Source organism: Erythrolamprus reginae, chromosome 1 (genome assembly GCF_031021105.1).
Source record: "Erythrolamprus reginae isolate rEryReg1 chromosome 1, rEryReg1.hap1, whole genome shotgun sequence".
NCBI lineage: Eukaryota > Metazoa > Chordata > Lepidosauria > Squamata > Dipsadidae > Erythrolamprus > Erythrolamprus reginae.
Genome location: NC_091950.1, coordinates 101,195,401 through 101,210,835, shown reverse-complemented (window position 1 = coordinate 101,210,835; position 15,435 = coordinate 101,195,401). Strand labels below are relative to the sequence as shown.

At 41.0% G+C, this 15,435-nt stretch overlaps 1 protein-coding gene across 1 annotated transcript in view; it reads right to left on the bottom strand.

The window, feature by feature from the left end:
- LRRC4C (leucine rich repeat containing 4C) overlaps nucleotides 1–1,520 on the bottom strand; it is a 203,186-nt gene extending 201,666 nt beyond the window's left edge. Inside the window, exon 1 of the mRNA XM_070734925.1 lies at nucleotides 159–1,520. The gene's annotated coding sequence lies outside the window, so the exon portion shown is untranslated. The remainder of the gene's footprint in view (nucleotides 1–158) is intronic.
- Between the last annotated feature and the right edge of the window lie 13,915 nt (nucleotides 1,521–15,435).

The window sequence follows — 15,435 nt, the reverse complement described above, 5'->3', positions numbered from 1 at the left end:
ACCCCAGTCCCTGTCAGGTACCATTTTCAGTTCCCCTTTGGTCTCTCCTAGCCTTCAAATACATAAATCACCCCTCAACTCCATCACCTTAAAAAAAGAAAAAGAAAAATAAGGGCAAGCATAAAGATCCAAGGAAAACATAATAATATGACACTCACTGTATTTGAAAATCACCCAGGAGCAAAAGCCGAATATCCAGAATGAAATTCCGAAGAAGAAAAGAGGAGAGCCAAATGTTTGAACATATAAAAATAAAACAAAAAACAAAAAAAAACAGGCACCACCACTACCAAGGGCAAAACTACATCATCTCGGCAACAGATCCAATTTGATGGGAGGAAAAAAGGATAGAAAATTAAATATCCATCTGCAATTTTCCATCTAGTTCGGTCCAAAAGAGCTCCAAGCCTGCTGGTTGTTTATTTTCCCCCCCTTTTTCCAGCTTCCTTCACATGATACTTCTCTCCTGGCTTTCTCGCTCCCTTACCCGGCTGTCACTCTTAGGACGTGGCTGTTGTCAAATGTCCCTGCCTGTATCAACTTCTTTCTTCGTTCAACCGACGGGGCAGGCTTCGGGGTGGGGGAAACGAGGAAAGGAAATCCCAACACGAAAAACCACCAGTTCGACGAAAAGAGTCTTTTCTTCGCAGGGAAACTTTTCATTCCTGCCCGGATCTTATGATCCTGAGGTCTCGCATCCTTTGCCTCTCCTGCTCTCCAATGCTCAACTCCTTTGAATCCCCGAAGGAAATATTTCGCCGCCTTTTTCCTTCTTCTTTTTCTTCCTCCCCAGCCTCCGCAACGACCCCTCGGCCCGTCCGTTTAAGGCGATTTCTCTTCTCTTTTTTGGTGTGTGTGTGTGTGTGTGTGTGCGTGTCTACGTTTGCTAAGATCCAGCGGGAGCCAGGGAAGACCCTTCGCGTCCTTTTTTCTTCGCCGCCCGCTCGATTCTCCGATCCATGTGCTTCCTCCACCACAGATCGGGGGTTCCCATGATCTCGGCGCTCCAATTCCCTCTTCTCACCAGCCGGGCGCGCAGCCTCTTACATTATTTCTCTCACCCCCCGCACCCCCCCCAAACCAACTTTAGGGTTTCTCTCGCCACCCTCCCTCCTTCCCCGCCGATTCGAGGATCTGATTAGATTTCCAATCACAACCCAGTGCGCAATCGGATTTTTTATTTCAGCCAGGAGACCAGCGTGCAAAAACTCTCCACGTAGACTATATCCCTTCGCCTTCCTTGTCCAACTCCTCTGCGTTTTTCAGAGCTTCCACACACCAAGTGGAATGAGACGCTGAGGCGAAGAGTGGCGGCGGCGGGCGAGAGCTTGGAAAAGCGGGTGGCGGCGGTGGAGAGCGAGCGGGGGGGGAGGAGGGAGATCCAGAGCGAGCGAGCAAACAAGGTCCCCCACCAGCTGTCAAAACCCAACCCGTCGTTTTTCGAAACACCTGAAGTGGGCGGCTTTCACCCACCTCTTCCCGCGCTGGCCTCACTGCGTTTTCCTCCTCGCTTCCTCCTCATCCAGGTCGCCCCCGGCGTTCAAAACTCCCCCGTCGGAAGCCGCCGATCTCACCGGGGAGGCGCGATTAGTCCGGCTCGGCGCGAATTTTGCCAGCCGGGGATTCCCCCTCCTCTTCATTTCGCCTTCTTCTCCATTTTTTGGGGGGAGGGGGGGCTTGCAAGCCTGCTAGAGGCCCTCGGGGAAGTGGGAGGGGGAGAAAAAGGGTGTCTGAGGGGAAAAGGTGTTTTTTTTTAATACTCAAAAGAAGCTGAAGTGGGAGACGGCGAAGCAGTCGGTGAGGGGCAGGCGCTGTATCTTTTTTTTCTCCAACTGTCTCCCCCCCCACCAGCAGCTCCAAATCCGCTTAGCGACCCCTCCGATCTACAAGTTAAGACGACGTCCCCCGCCGGCTCCCCTCGTCTTCCTCCCCTCTCCCTCCTCAAGGGCTCAATTCCGAGGGAAGTCGGCCGCCGCGGGGCTTCTTTGACACCGCCACGCAGCCTTCGCTCCAGCAACGCTCCTCCAGCCCTCCGCGCAGCTGCGGCCGCTTTTCTTCGCGGCTGTCAGCTCCGGTTTGAACTCCTCCGCCCGCCGGGGTGAAGAGAGGGGACAAGTAAATAAAGAATCCGCTTTCCCACCCAGCAGCTGGCGCGAAGGGCAACGCTGGCTTTCTCCCCGCTTCCTTTCGGCGATCGCACCTCCAGATACACCAGCTGCCCCGGGCCGATCTTTTTACCCTACAACCGACTTTCCAATGGTCTTTCCCTTTCTCCGTTAGATTCACACGTTCATACACACACACACACACACATACACGCGCGCGCGAGGAGTCTTTCTCCCCCCCCCCCCCCCCCCTTGTGATCAGTAAAATACAATTACCCAATTACCTTCCATCATCTTAGCACTGATTGGTCAATTGCATTAACACTTGCTGTTAAGAGAAAGGAACTTCTGCGGTGGGCTCCTGCTGCCACCCAGCGGACAGTTAGGAAACGCGATGGCCCAGGTGAACCTCCGGAAAGTTCCCAGCAAACGGCGGCGTAATCGGAACTGAAGGGCTCCTCTTGAGGAAAGGAACGCCAAAAGTCGTTTTCTTAATAAAACCAACGCGCGGAGACCACTGGTTTATGCTTTGCAAGAGAATCATAAAATCTGTCAGGGGAAAAAGGAAGTTACGCGAGACTCGTTCAGAACCAGGCATTTTTTTTTCTTCCCATGCATTACCTACATTTCTTCCTATACATACATAGATTAGACAATTTACAACTAGGTCGCTTCGGATCTGATCTAACTGTAGTTCATAAAATCATATACCAAATGCCCTTCCTGTTAATGACTACTTCACCTTCAACCACAACAACACACGAGCACATAATAGATACAAACTAAATGTAAACTGCTCCAAACTAGACTGTAGAAAATAAGACTTCAGCAATAGAGTGATCGATGCCTGGAATGCACTACCTGACTCTGTGGTTTCTTTCCCAAACCTCAAAATCTTTAATCTTAGATTGTCTATAGTTGACCTCTCCCCTTTTCTAACAGGTTTGTAAGGGACGTGCATAAGCGCACCATTGTGCCTACTGTCCCTGCCCTACTGCCCTATTCATGTATCTGTTATCTAATACTGTGCATGCTTGATGAAATGAATAAATAAAATAAATAAATAAATTTCTCCCCATGTTCAAAGCCTTCCTTGAAACGTGTTTCTTTTCTTTCATCACAATTTTTTGTAAAGCGAGCAAGCAAGGCTTATGGCCACAACAATATCTCGTATTTCATTCCCATCACTAGAGCCAGTATCTTGCACAGTGAAGAGGGCAGGTTGGTTTCTCCTTGAGCCTCAGTACAGTCTCTAAATGTGAAATGTACATGCATGCTGTTTATAGCGCTGATTAAGTCTGAGGAGTTCAATTCCACGTAAGAGGAAGGATTTGCTTTGAGATGAAGCTTAAAGGAGAGAAAGCTTTTAAGATAAGAAATGATCTCATGGTATACAGTTGATGCAAAGGCTTATGAGGGCAGGTCTCAGAACTATGTACTTCTGAACTTGTGACTTAATATGGAATAGGATTGTGAATGTTTTGAAAATACCTTCAATAATACCCTGATTCACCCAAAATAAAACATCCTCTGATAATAAGCCCAACCAGACTTTTGACTGTATGGCAATAAGGCCAAGCGCTTATTTCAGAGTTCAAAAAAATATAAGATAAGGTCTTATTTTCGGGAAAACATGGTACATGTCTACATTCATTAAAATCAGTAACTTTTTTCAGATTTCTTCTGGTCTCTACTTTAAAAGGTTCATTAACTGACAGACGCTGAAAGCATCTTTTAATGCATAGCTGTATTTCTGAAAATTTCAAAGTATCCATATGCATTATCCTAATATATGATTTGCAGAAACTGTTGAAGATAGGATCAAAACCTGGTGTTCTTTCTTCAAAGCAACAGTTTTCAGGGACTGAAAGGTGTTTTAGTTAATTCCTGTGGACCAAAACCTTTAGAATGAAACATTTTGGTTCCAAGTGTTCTGTACTACCTATTTTTATCAATCACAAAGATAGACATTCTCCAGGGTCATCAATCTATAACCTGGTCCTTCAGATCTTCAAATGAGTATTCATCAGTGCTGTGGTTGAGTCTACTCAACTTAATGCTGGTCATTCTTTTTTCTAACCTTTTTTTTTCATAACATTATGAATCTCTCTAGAGAGCTGGGTCTTTACATAATGTGTCCAAAATATTCTAATTTGAGCCTGATAATTGTGCTTTGAGTGAGAACTCTGATTTAACTTGTTCTACAATCGATGTATATATTCTATTGACTATTCCTGGTTTTCTCAGGAGTCTTCTCCCATACCAAAGGTCGAAAGCTCAGTACTCTTTCTACTCAATACTTCTGCTTTTTGAAATTCCACTTGTTTGTTTGTTCATTTGTGTTATTTTTTTTGTTTGTTTGTTTGGATTTCTGGGCCATCCCTTTCCAAAGGGACTCAGGGTGGCTTACATAATCAAATCAATACAAAGTACATTTTTTTAAAAAAAAATCCAAGTATAAATCAAGATTAAATCTGAACAATTTAAAAACCATTCAACCAGACTCATTCAAAACACAATCATATTATCAGCCAAAGCAAAGTATGGACACTCAACAGCCCCAGGAAACCTTAAACCTTATATTAAGAATAGCTGTGCCTTCTCCGACTCCTTGAAGGAGAAAATTGTCAGCAAGATGACTTGAGAATGCCAAGGCCCTTGCCTGGCCATGGTTATCCCCCCACCTGCCATCACTACTATTTCACGTCTTCTTGAAATAGCTGATGCTTGCTACTAGAAAGCAGAATCCACCTTTTCTCCTTCATTACACAGGTAACTATAGACCACTCGCAATATTGTTTTTATTTTTTCCTTTGCTAATTTTAACTCAATTTATCTTTGCAATGGTGTCAAAAGCCCTTCACATTGATTTCTGAACAATATGAATATTTTAACATATTGCACAACTTTCTATCACTTTTGAACAAACTGTATCCTTCAACTGCTCTATTAGTACCAAGAAACTCATCCCAATATATATCTTTAGGCTTATTGTTATTGTTAGTTGTTAGTTATGAAGTCATGTCCAACCCATTGTGCCCCATGGACAATGTTCCTTCAGGCCTTACTGTTCTCTACCATCCTCTGAAGTCCATTTAAGCTGATGCTTACTGCTTCAGTGACTTCATCCAGCCACCACATCTTCTGTTGTTCCATTCTTCTTTTCCACTCAATCATTCCCAGCCTTAGGTTCTTCTTCAGTGAATCCTTCCTTTTTATTTGGTGGCCAAAGTATTTGAGTTTCATCTTAAGGATCTGGTCTTCTAAAGAGAAGTCAGTGTTTATCTCCTTTAGAGCTGACCGGTTTGATCACCTTGTAGTCCAAGAGACTTTCAAAGGTCTTCTCCAGCACCATAGTTCAAAGTACAAGAGTTTATTTCTTATACTCTGAACACTGGCCCAGAGACATTTATGAATATTTTTTTCTGATTATTCATTAGGTATTTTAATAGTAGTAGAAGTACTCCCACTTCCTGCTATTGCTGACAGATCTCTTTCTAGCTGTAACATTTCCAATGTCCAGCAAGATTCAGTTTAAAGCTCTCTTCCTCCTCCCCATTCAACCACACCAAGACTTAGCTACGCACACTACTATCAATTATCCTAGATTATATCTCAATCAGAATTCCATCCCCAAATAATTTATGAAGACTTTCTTCTATCTATATCATTTCTAAAGCTGATTGTAACTCTCATTTAGATAACTGAAACATGTTCTAAATTGATTTATCAGTTCAATTTATATGACCAGCCATCTCAACCTCAAGATTCAAGGCAGCTACAATATGTAGAAACATAACACAATGTAAAAAGGGGGGGGGGGTCAACATAAATAAAATCACCATGTGAGGTAAAAAACAAACAAACACCCATCAATGACAAAGCTACATTATCCATGCAAGGGATATGCCATGCATCACAATTACAAATTCAATAATTGAACCACATTTTAAGGCCGTGCAGAAAACCAGCAGAGATGGGGCCAATCTAATCTCTGATATTCTAAAAATGATCAACAAGACAGAAAAATCCCTCATCCTGGCCTTGCTAGGTAATGGATGGGACCTAATGAATGGGACTCATAATCTGCTATCCTGATGGAATGGGTAGACGTAAACAGAAAAGTCAACTGATTCAGTTATATGGAGTAGGGGAATATTTCTTTAATAAAAGAAGGTTATTTGATGGTTTGATATATATATATATATATAATTTATGTGTGTGTGTGTGTAAATAAGATATACAAATGAAAAAAGTAGTTAAATATCAATACAGAATTGTCTAGAATTGACAACATTTGCAAGATTAAAGGAAAAATATAGTTCAGCTTTAGCTTTTCAACTTCTGCCCTCAAAACAATGCTATAAAGCACTGCACACAAGACAACTAGACACAATAACAATTTTTCCCAAACTCCTTCACTCTATTAAACAAATAATCCCTCATCACTGTCAAACTATTCACTAAGGCTGCATTACTATTATTAGTCTTCTCATCATTCCTATTACCCATCTCCTCTCACTTGGGATTATATGACTGCAACTTGTTGCTTGTATCCTTATGATTTATATTAATATTGTTTCCTGATTGCGTATTGTACCCTATGACAATAATTAATGTTGTACTTCATGATTCTTGCCAAATGTATCTTTTCTTTTATGCACATTGAGAGCATATGCACCAATAACAAATTCCTTGTGTGATCAATCATACTTCGCCAATAAAGAATTCTATTCTATTCTGTTCTGTTATCAACCAAACTAAATCAGCTAGCGGTACCTGGATACACTTGTAAGTGGATCACAAGCTTCCTAACAGACAGGAAGCAGCAGGTGAAGCTAGGAAAAATCAAATCAGATATATGTACAATTAGCACAGTCCCTCCCCCCACTTCTCTTCTCTCTATACACTAATAACTGCATCTCAAATGATCCATCTGTTAAACTACTGAAGTTTGCAGATGATACAACAGTGATCAGACTCATTCGAGGCAATGATGAATCAGCATACAGACGGGAGGTTGAACAACTATCTTTGTGGTGTGACCAGAACAATCTAGAACTGAACACACTCAAAACCGTAGAAATGGTGGTAGACTTTAGGAGAAACCCTTCCATCCTCCCACTTCTCACAATACTAGGCAACACAGTATCAACCTTAGAGACCTTCAAATTTCTAGGTTCTATCATATCTCAAGACCTAAAATGGTCACTTAACATCAAAAACATCATCAAAAAAGCACAACAAATGATGTTTTTTCTGCACCAGCTCAGGAAGCTCAAACTGCCCAAGGAGCTGTTGATACAGTTCTACAGAGGAATCATCATCTGCACCTCTATAACTGTCTAGTTTGGTTCTGCAACCCAACAATACCGACACAAACTTCAGAGGATAATCAGAACTGCAGAAAAAACAATTGCTGACAACCTGCCTTCCATTGAGGACCTGTATACTGGACATAAACTGTTTCAACTCCTACCCTCAAAACGTTGCTACAGAGCAATGCACACCAAGACAACTAGACACAAGAACATTTTTTCCCCGAACGCCATCACTCTACTAAACAAATAATTACCTCAACATTGTCAAACTTTTTACTATGTCTGCACTTCTATTTCTACTATTTTTTTTTCTCATCATTCCTATCATTCTTTCCCTCCCATTTAGGACTGTATGACTATAACATGTTGCTTGTATCCTAAGATTTTTTATTAATATTGATTGTTTCTTCATTGCTTATTTGACCCCTATGATAATTATTAAGTCTTGTACCATATGATTCTTGACAAATGTATCTTTTTCTTTTATGTACTCTGAGAGTATATGCACAAAGACAAATTCCTTGTGTATCCAATCACACTTGGCCAATAAAGAATTCTATTCTGGTCCTTGGAAGAAGCTGATTATCTAGGTCCTCAACAGTCTGGATTCAGGCCCGGCTACAGCATGGAAACTGCTTTGGTCGTGTTGATGGATGATCTCTGGTGGGCGCAAGACAGGGGCTTGTCCTCTGTCCTGGTGCTTCTTGACCTCTCAGCTGCTTTTGATACCATCTACCATGGTATCCTTCAGCACCGGCTAGAGGGTTTGGGAGTGGGAGGCACTGTTCTACAGTGGTTCTCCTCCTACCTCTCTGGTTGGTCGCAGTTGGTGTTAGTGGGGGTCAGAGGTCGACCTCTAGGTCTCTCCCTTGTAAGGTACCTCAGGGATCAGTCCTCTCCCCCCTGCTATTTAATATCTACATGAAACCGCTGGGTGAGATCATCCAAGGGCATGGGGTGAGGTATCATGAATATGCCGATGATACCCAGTTATACATCTCCACTCCATGTCCAGTCAACGAAGCAGTAGAAGTGATGTGCCGGTGCCTGGAGGCTGTTGGGGCCTGGATGAGTGTCAACAAGCTCAAACTCAACCCAGACAAGACGGAGTGGCTGTGGGTTTTGCCTCCCAAGGACAATTCCATCTGTCCGTCCGTCACCCTGGGGGGGGGAATTATTGACCCCCTCAGAGAGGGTTTGCAACTTGGGTGTCCTCCTTGATCCACAGCTGACATTGGAACATCATCTTTTGGCTGTGGCAAGGAGTGCATTTGCCCAGGTTCGCCTGGTGCACCAGTTGCGATCCTATTTGGACAGGGAGTCATTGCTCATGGTCGCTCATGTCCTCATCACCTCGAGGTTCAATTACTGCAATGCTCTCTACATGGGGCTACCTTTGAAAAGTGTTTGGAAACTTCAGATCGTGCAGAATGTGGCAGCGAGAGCCATTGTGGGGCTTCCTAGATTCGCCCACATTTCTACAACACTCCGTGGCCTGCACTGGCTACCGATCAGTTTCCGGTCACAATTCAAAGTGTTGGTTATGACCTTTAAAGCCCTACATGGCAATGGACCAGAGTACCTCTGGAACCGCCTGCTACCGCACGAATCCCAGTGACCGATTAGATCCCACAGAGTTGGCCTTCTCTGGGTCCCGTCGACTAAACAGTGTCATTTGGCGGGCCCCAGGGGAAGAGCCTTCTCTGTGGCAGCCCTGACCCTCTGGAATCAACTCCCCCCAGAGATTAGAACAGCCCCCACCCTCCTTGTCTTTTGCAAATTACTCAAGACCCCCCTATATTGCCAGGCATGGGGGAACTGAGACACCTCCCCCAGGCTTTTATATTTTATGTTTGATATGTATGTGTTGTATGGTTTTAATTGTTGAGGTTTTATATATCTTTTCTTTTAATATTAGATTTGTTTACTGTTATATTGTTTTTATTATTGTTGTGAGCTGCCCCGAGTCTTCGGAGAGGGGCGGCATACAAATCTAATAAATTTAATTTAATTTAATTTAATTTAATTATTGTGCTCTGCTCTGCTCTATTCTATTCTAACAATTCATTTTGATAACTATATAAATACCCTTTACATGTGAAAAGATCTAGACTTTGGATTTTTCATAATTTATAGAAAGTTATGTTTGCACCTCAAGATGCTCATTTAATCTATTTATGAGATGCTTTCCAAACAGCCCAGTTTAAGAAAAGAGATCTGCATTACCAGCGTACAGGATAATGTAGAAAATACCTGAAGGCAGATTTTCTATGTTGACAAATTTTGTAGATGTGCATCAATTTACTAGGAGCCAGAAATAAATCTGCCAGATAGAGATTGAACAATAGGGGTGCAAACCACATTCTTGCTTGATCCCCCTCTTGGAAAGATAGATTGTTCTTTGTCCTGGCAGCACTGGAGCAAGGATATTAAAATATAGTGCCTTTAGCTAAAACAACAGGCAAGGTTCAATTGACAAATGTTCCAAACAGCTTCATGTGAGATGGAATCGAAACCTGTTTTTAAATCAATAAATGCCGTGAATAATTTATCATTTTTAGGATACTGATATTTCTCTGCAAAATGGAAATATGTCAGCCAATGATGTAAGGTAGAAAGCCGCTATTATAACCCAGCTGTTCATCTCTGGTCATCTTTGTTAATTATAATCCACTATTTCAGTTTGTTACATAAAAACTTAATGTATAGTTTTTCCAATATTGGAGAGCAAGTTTATTGGGTGGCACTTATTGGGATCTGCTCTATTGCCTCTCATATAGATAAGGATGATAATAGCTTTATTTCAAGAACTAAAATTTTCCCTGAGCTAAGAAAAAGAAGGAAAAGAACCAGTTTTTATCTGAAACTTTCCTCTTTAAATGAGTTGTAACTGGAGTGTCCAGAGATTGTATTAGGGGCGTATGATTACTATCAGTTCTCTCTTCAATTACAACGTTGCTGATACAATTTCAAAAGAAATCAGAAATGAAAAGATAATTTACCACACAATTACTTTGCTATGTAACTTACACTCTATCTTCCTATCTATCTCTAAACTGATTGCTAAATTTTCCTCCAGTACAGTGGAACCCCGACATAAGAGCTGCTCTACTTAAGAGCAACTCGAGATAAGAGCTGGGAGGGGAGAGATATTTTTGTTCTACTTACAAGCCCAAATTCGAGATACAAGCGCCAAGGAGCTGTCTCCTGAAGCCAAACGCTAACTTCCGCGTTCGGCTTCAGGAGACAGCTGCGAAGCGGCGCGCGTGTTTTAAAAGGTTGCAGCCGGCCTGGGGGGCTCGGGGGGGGGGCTTGCAGCTTTCTTTCTTGCTCTTTTTCTTTCTCTCTTTTACTTTCCCTTCCTCTATTTCTTCTTTTCTTTCTCCTTCCCACCTTCTTCCCTCCCTCCCTCCCTTCACTCATTCCTCTCTTACTCTCCCCTTTCATAAGTTTCCTTGCTTCCTTCCTCTGTTCCTGTCCCTTCCCCCTTTCTTTCTTTCTTTCTTTTTCTTTCTTTCTTGCTCTTTTTCTTTCTCTCTTTTACCTTCCCTTCCTCTATTTCTTCTTTTCTTTCTCCTTCCCACCTTCTTCCCTCCCTCCCTCCCTTCACTCATTCCTCTCTTACTCTCCCCTTTCATAAGTTTCCTTCCTTCCTCTGTTCCTGTCCCTTCCCTCTTTCCTTCCTTCCTTCCCACCCTCCGTCCATTCATTCACCCATTCCTCTCTTGATCGCTTAAAGCCGGTCCCTGGTGCAAAAAGGGTTGGGGACCTCTGTCCTACAGGATTGGGTGGCAGAGAAGTTGAACATATGTAAATTTAAAAGTTTAAGAAAGTTTACAAGTTAAGTGAAAGAAACTTCATTATTCATTTATATGTACATGTACATTTCTTCATTAAAAACATATCTTTCTGCATAATTTAGACTAACTTTGTGAGTTTTTTGAGGGCTGGAACCAATTAAAATTATTTACATTAATTCCTATGGGGAAAAGTCGTTCGAGATAAGAGCTGCTCGACTTAAGAGCCCAGGTCCGGAACGAATTAAACTCGTATCTCGAGGTACCACTGTACTGCATAAATGGAAACAGAAAACTTTAACATGGTATACCCTTTGCAATATATATATATATTGTGCCATTCAAACTCTAGAATTATGAGCCACCCAGTACATTATTGTTAGGGCATCTTTGTTGCTAGAATCACAACCCATAAGTAAATAAGCAGAGGATTAGAAACAAGGAAATAATTTTATAGACAATTCTGATTTCTGGGGAAGAAATTGTAAGGTGAAGATGGCTCTGTTGAAGAGGGGAGCTGAGTACCATAGCTGAACAAAGACCTGGTGAGTAGATCAGCTATTCGTAACTCCAGTCTGGATAAGGAGAGGATTTGAAATCACCCACAAGTGGTCCAGACATTTATTCTTTATGGGGAGACCACAAGATATTGGTCTCTGCTTGGTTTAGAGCTCTTGGAGATGAGAGAATAGCTATCTTGCTCAAACCATGATCATGACTGTGATCATTGGCACCTAGGCTTACATAATGTTTGACCATTGTGACCCAAAGTCAAGGTCTTTTGGGAGGGCAGCAGTGTTGTTGATGGTGTTGAAAAGTTTTACATTATCAGTGAAGAGAACGCAGTTGTTTGTAATGTGATTGTAAATTATTGGTCCTAATACACTGCCTTGGAGTACACCACTGTTAACAGGAACAGGATTAGATAGGGTGCTTCCTATTTTAACCACTTGTCTGTTTTATAGGAACGCAGTTATCTAGTCATGTAGGGGTCCAGAGATGCCATAGGATTTCAGTTTCAAAAGTAGTTGTTTATTATTATTATTATTATTATTATTATTATTATTATTATTATTAATTAGATTTGTATGCTGCCTCTCTCCATAGACTCGGGGCGGCTTACAGCTATTATAAAAACAATATATAATGACAAATCTAATTGTTAGAATCTAAAATAACAATAATACATTTAAGAAGTCTAAAAAACAAGAACCCCCAATATATAAAAACATACATAAAGTCATATCATACACAAAAAACAATGATGTCTATTTGTGTTAAATTGTGAGCATTTGTAGTACAACTAGGAAATTTTGGGCATGAGCCATTGCTGTTTACAAAGACTGAACCAAAGAATGTGTTTGGATATTTATCATGCAGTAAATGTCCTTCTCATATTTTCTCCTACCTTCTTCTATTGGTATCCTATGAATATATTATTGGTATCCTATGAATATATTGTTGTTTATATATACACTGAGAACCTATGCTCCAGAGGTAAATTCCTTGTGTGTACAACTTGACCACCTATTCTATTCTATTCTATTCTATTCTATTGCATCGGACCAGAATACTTCTGGGACCACCTTCGGCCGCACGAATCCCAGCGACCAGCTAGGTCCCACAGAATTGGCCTTCTCCGGGTCCCGTCGACTAAACAATGTCGTCTGGCGGGACCCAGGGGAAGAGCCTTCTCTGTGGTGGCCCCGACCCTCTGGAACCAGCTGCCCCCAGAGATTAGGATTGCCCCCACTTTCCTTGCCTTTCGTAAACTCCTCAAAACCCACCTCTGCTGTCAGGCATGGGGGAATTGAGACATCTCCCCCAGGCCTATATAGTTTATGCATGGTATGTTTGTGTGTATGTTTTGATTTTTAAATACCGGTAAGCTTTTTTTAGATATTTTAAATATTAAATTTGTTGTACATTGTTTTTATTATTGCTGTGAGCCGCCCCGAGTCTACGGAGAGGGGCGGCATTCAAATCTGATAAATGAATGAATGAATGAATGAATGAATGAATGAATAAATAAATAAATAAATAAATTCTATTCTATTCTGTTCTGTTCTATTCTGGCCTGGCTTGGCCTGTTCTGGTCTGGTCCACCCCACTCCACTCCACCCCACTCATTATTTTTATATCTTATGGAATGGATCCAATTTCTAAATGTTCTCTTATATTTATACATCCTACTACTATTCAGCACTCAGTGGGGGTATAAATAACAATATATATCAGTATCACCCATATTGAAATCAGACTTAAAATTTTAATGCTTACTTTGTTTTCTTAACTCTCAAAAAGCTAGCAGTATTCTATCAAAATGCATTACTAGGAAAGTAGTGATGTGCCTATCTATTTTGCTGGGAACATTTTGCTGGGAATGTTTAGAAAAATGATACTTGACCTATTTTATTTTACAAAAATCTAATTTTCTCTTTTAAAAATGGGATTTGCAATTCGTTTAAAACACTTGTAAAGTGGGATCATTTGAAGTTATTACTATAGTAGCTGAAAAATTAAAATAGCCATATTAAACATAATAAAATTTACAAGTGGAAATTAAACCCCTGATTTTGGGATATCAATATTCTGATATAAGTTTTAATCATATACATTTCAGTGATTATATTATCTCCAATTTTCAAGATACTTATTTTTGAAAGAGTTTTTCAAAACTGAATGCCCAGAATAGCAAGCATTCACTGATTATATACATTTTACTTTGAAAATGGAAACCTTTAAAATTGAAAAATTTTATTACATTGGACATTCCTCTAAACTGTTTATATATTTGTTAAAAGTGACAGGAAAATATCAAGCATTTTCACTAAGATATAATCTTAGCTATATTCATTGCTACATGTTATACCAGATAGGAGACATAACTTTAGACTTATTGTAAATCCCAAACCATATGTGGTAGATATCTTTTCCCCCCTGGTAAATATAAGCCAAGAATTTGTTTTTTCTGTCTCTTTCCAAGGTTCTGAATCTGTTGAGCAGTCCTCCTGATAAACTAAACTTGATTTCCATCATTCCTAAAGAGCATGGCATAAGACCAGGAACAAAGGTCAATTCCTGCCAGTTCGGACCGGTTTTATAGAACCGGTAGTGGGAATTTCCCCCTGCGCTCTCAGCAGTGCCATTTTGTTTCTTGCTTCTGCTCATGTGCAGAAGCTGAGGTTTTAGCACTATGCATGCGTGAGCCCCCATACAGCCCCTGCAAGACACCTGTATGGCATGCACTGCACCTGCAGAGTGCCCATGTGCCATATGCATGATGGAGGAAGTGAATTGGCAGGAAGGTAAGTCAGAACCCACCCCTGACTAGGAATAATGACAGTAGTATTCTAACACATCTAGAAATATCTAAATTAGACCAAGCTGCTTTTGAATATCTCAAAAATCTCTACATGGGCACAGATTTCACTGAAAAAATTATGCAGGGTTTTTTTCCCCAAACATTCAAAACATAAGGAAGTAAAAAGGGCACAGGTATCAATCTTATCCCTGAGAACACTATATGTGTTTACTGAGAACAGTTCTTTATATGATTGGGAATCTCTTGGAATCAACAGATTTAAGGAATGTAATTGTTTAAAGCCAAGCTTGGTTACAATCTCATTTCAGGTTTTCTGATTCAATCCATGAAATCTAGGTTGAAAAACCCAGGGCAGTATCATGTCCACTTCATTATTAGGTTATTGGTGCCTGATAAAGACTTTATTAGTTTTACTGTCTGAAATAGAGGGGGGGTGTTTAAAATCTAGCAATTGGGTTCCTCCAGCCAGCCCATCTGCTACTGGACCATGTCTTTGTCCTTTCCAGTATGTCAACTCTGATTGTTTTTCTGGGGTAATGTCTGCCTGGCTTACAAATGCTAAGCTTCTGCTCTCCAGTCCAGACTTATGCCTGCTTAAGAACTAATCAACGCTATCAGTATCTTCTTCTGAACAGATGATCAGCTCAATGAAAGGCTTCTGTTCCCCAGCTGATATCCAAGCTGTTAGAATATGATCTTAGCAGCAATTATGCACTCGTTTATGGCATTCCCTTCATTTCTAGGTAAAATCTATGTGAAGAGAATGAAAAATTAACAGCAAAAACAACCACTTCTTTCCAAAACTCTGGGTAGAAACCAAAGCCATCTATAGGTCATCGCTCTCCATCCTTGAACTGAGTTGTTATATTCTAATGTCAAATGTAGTC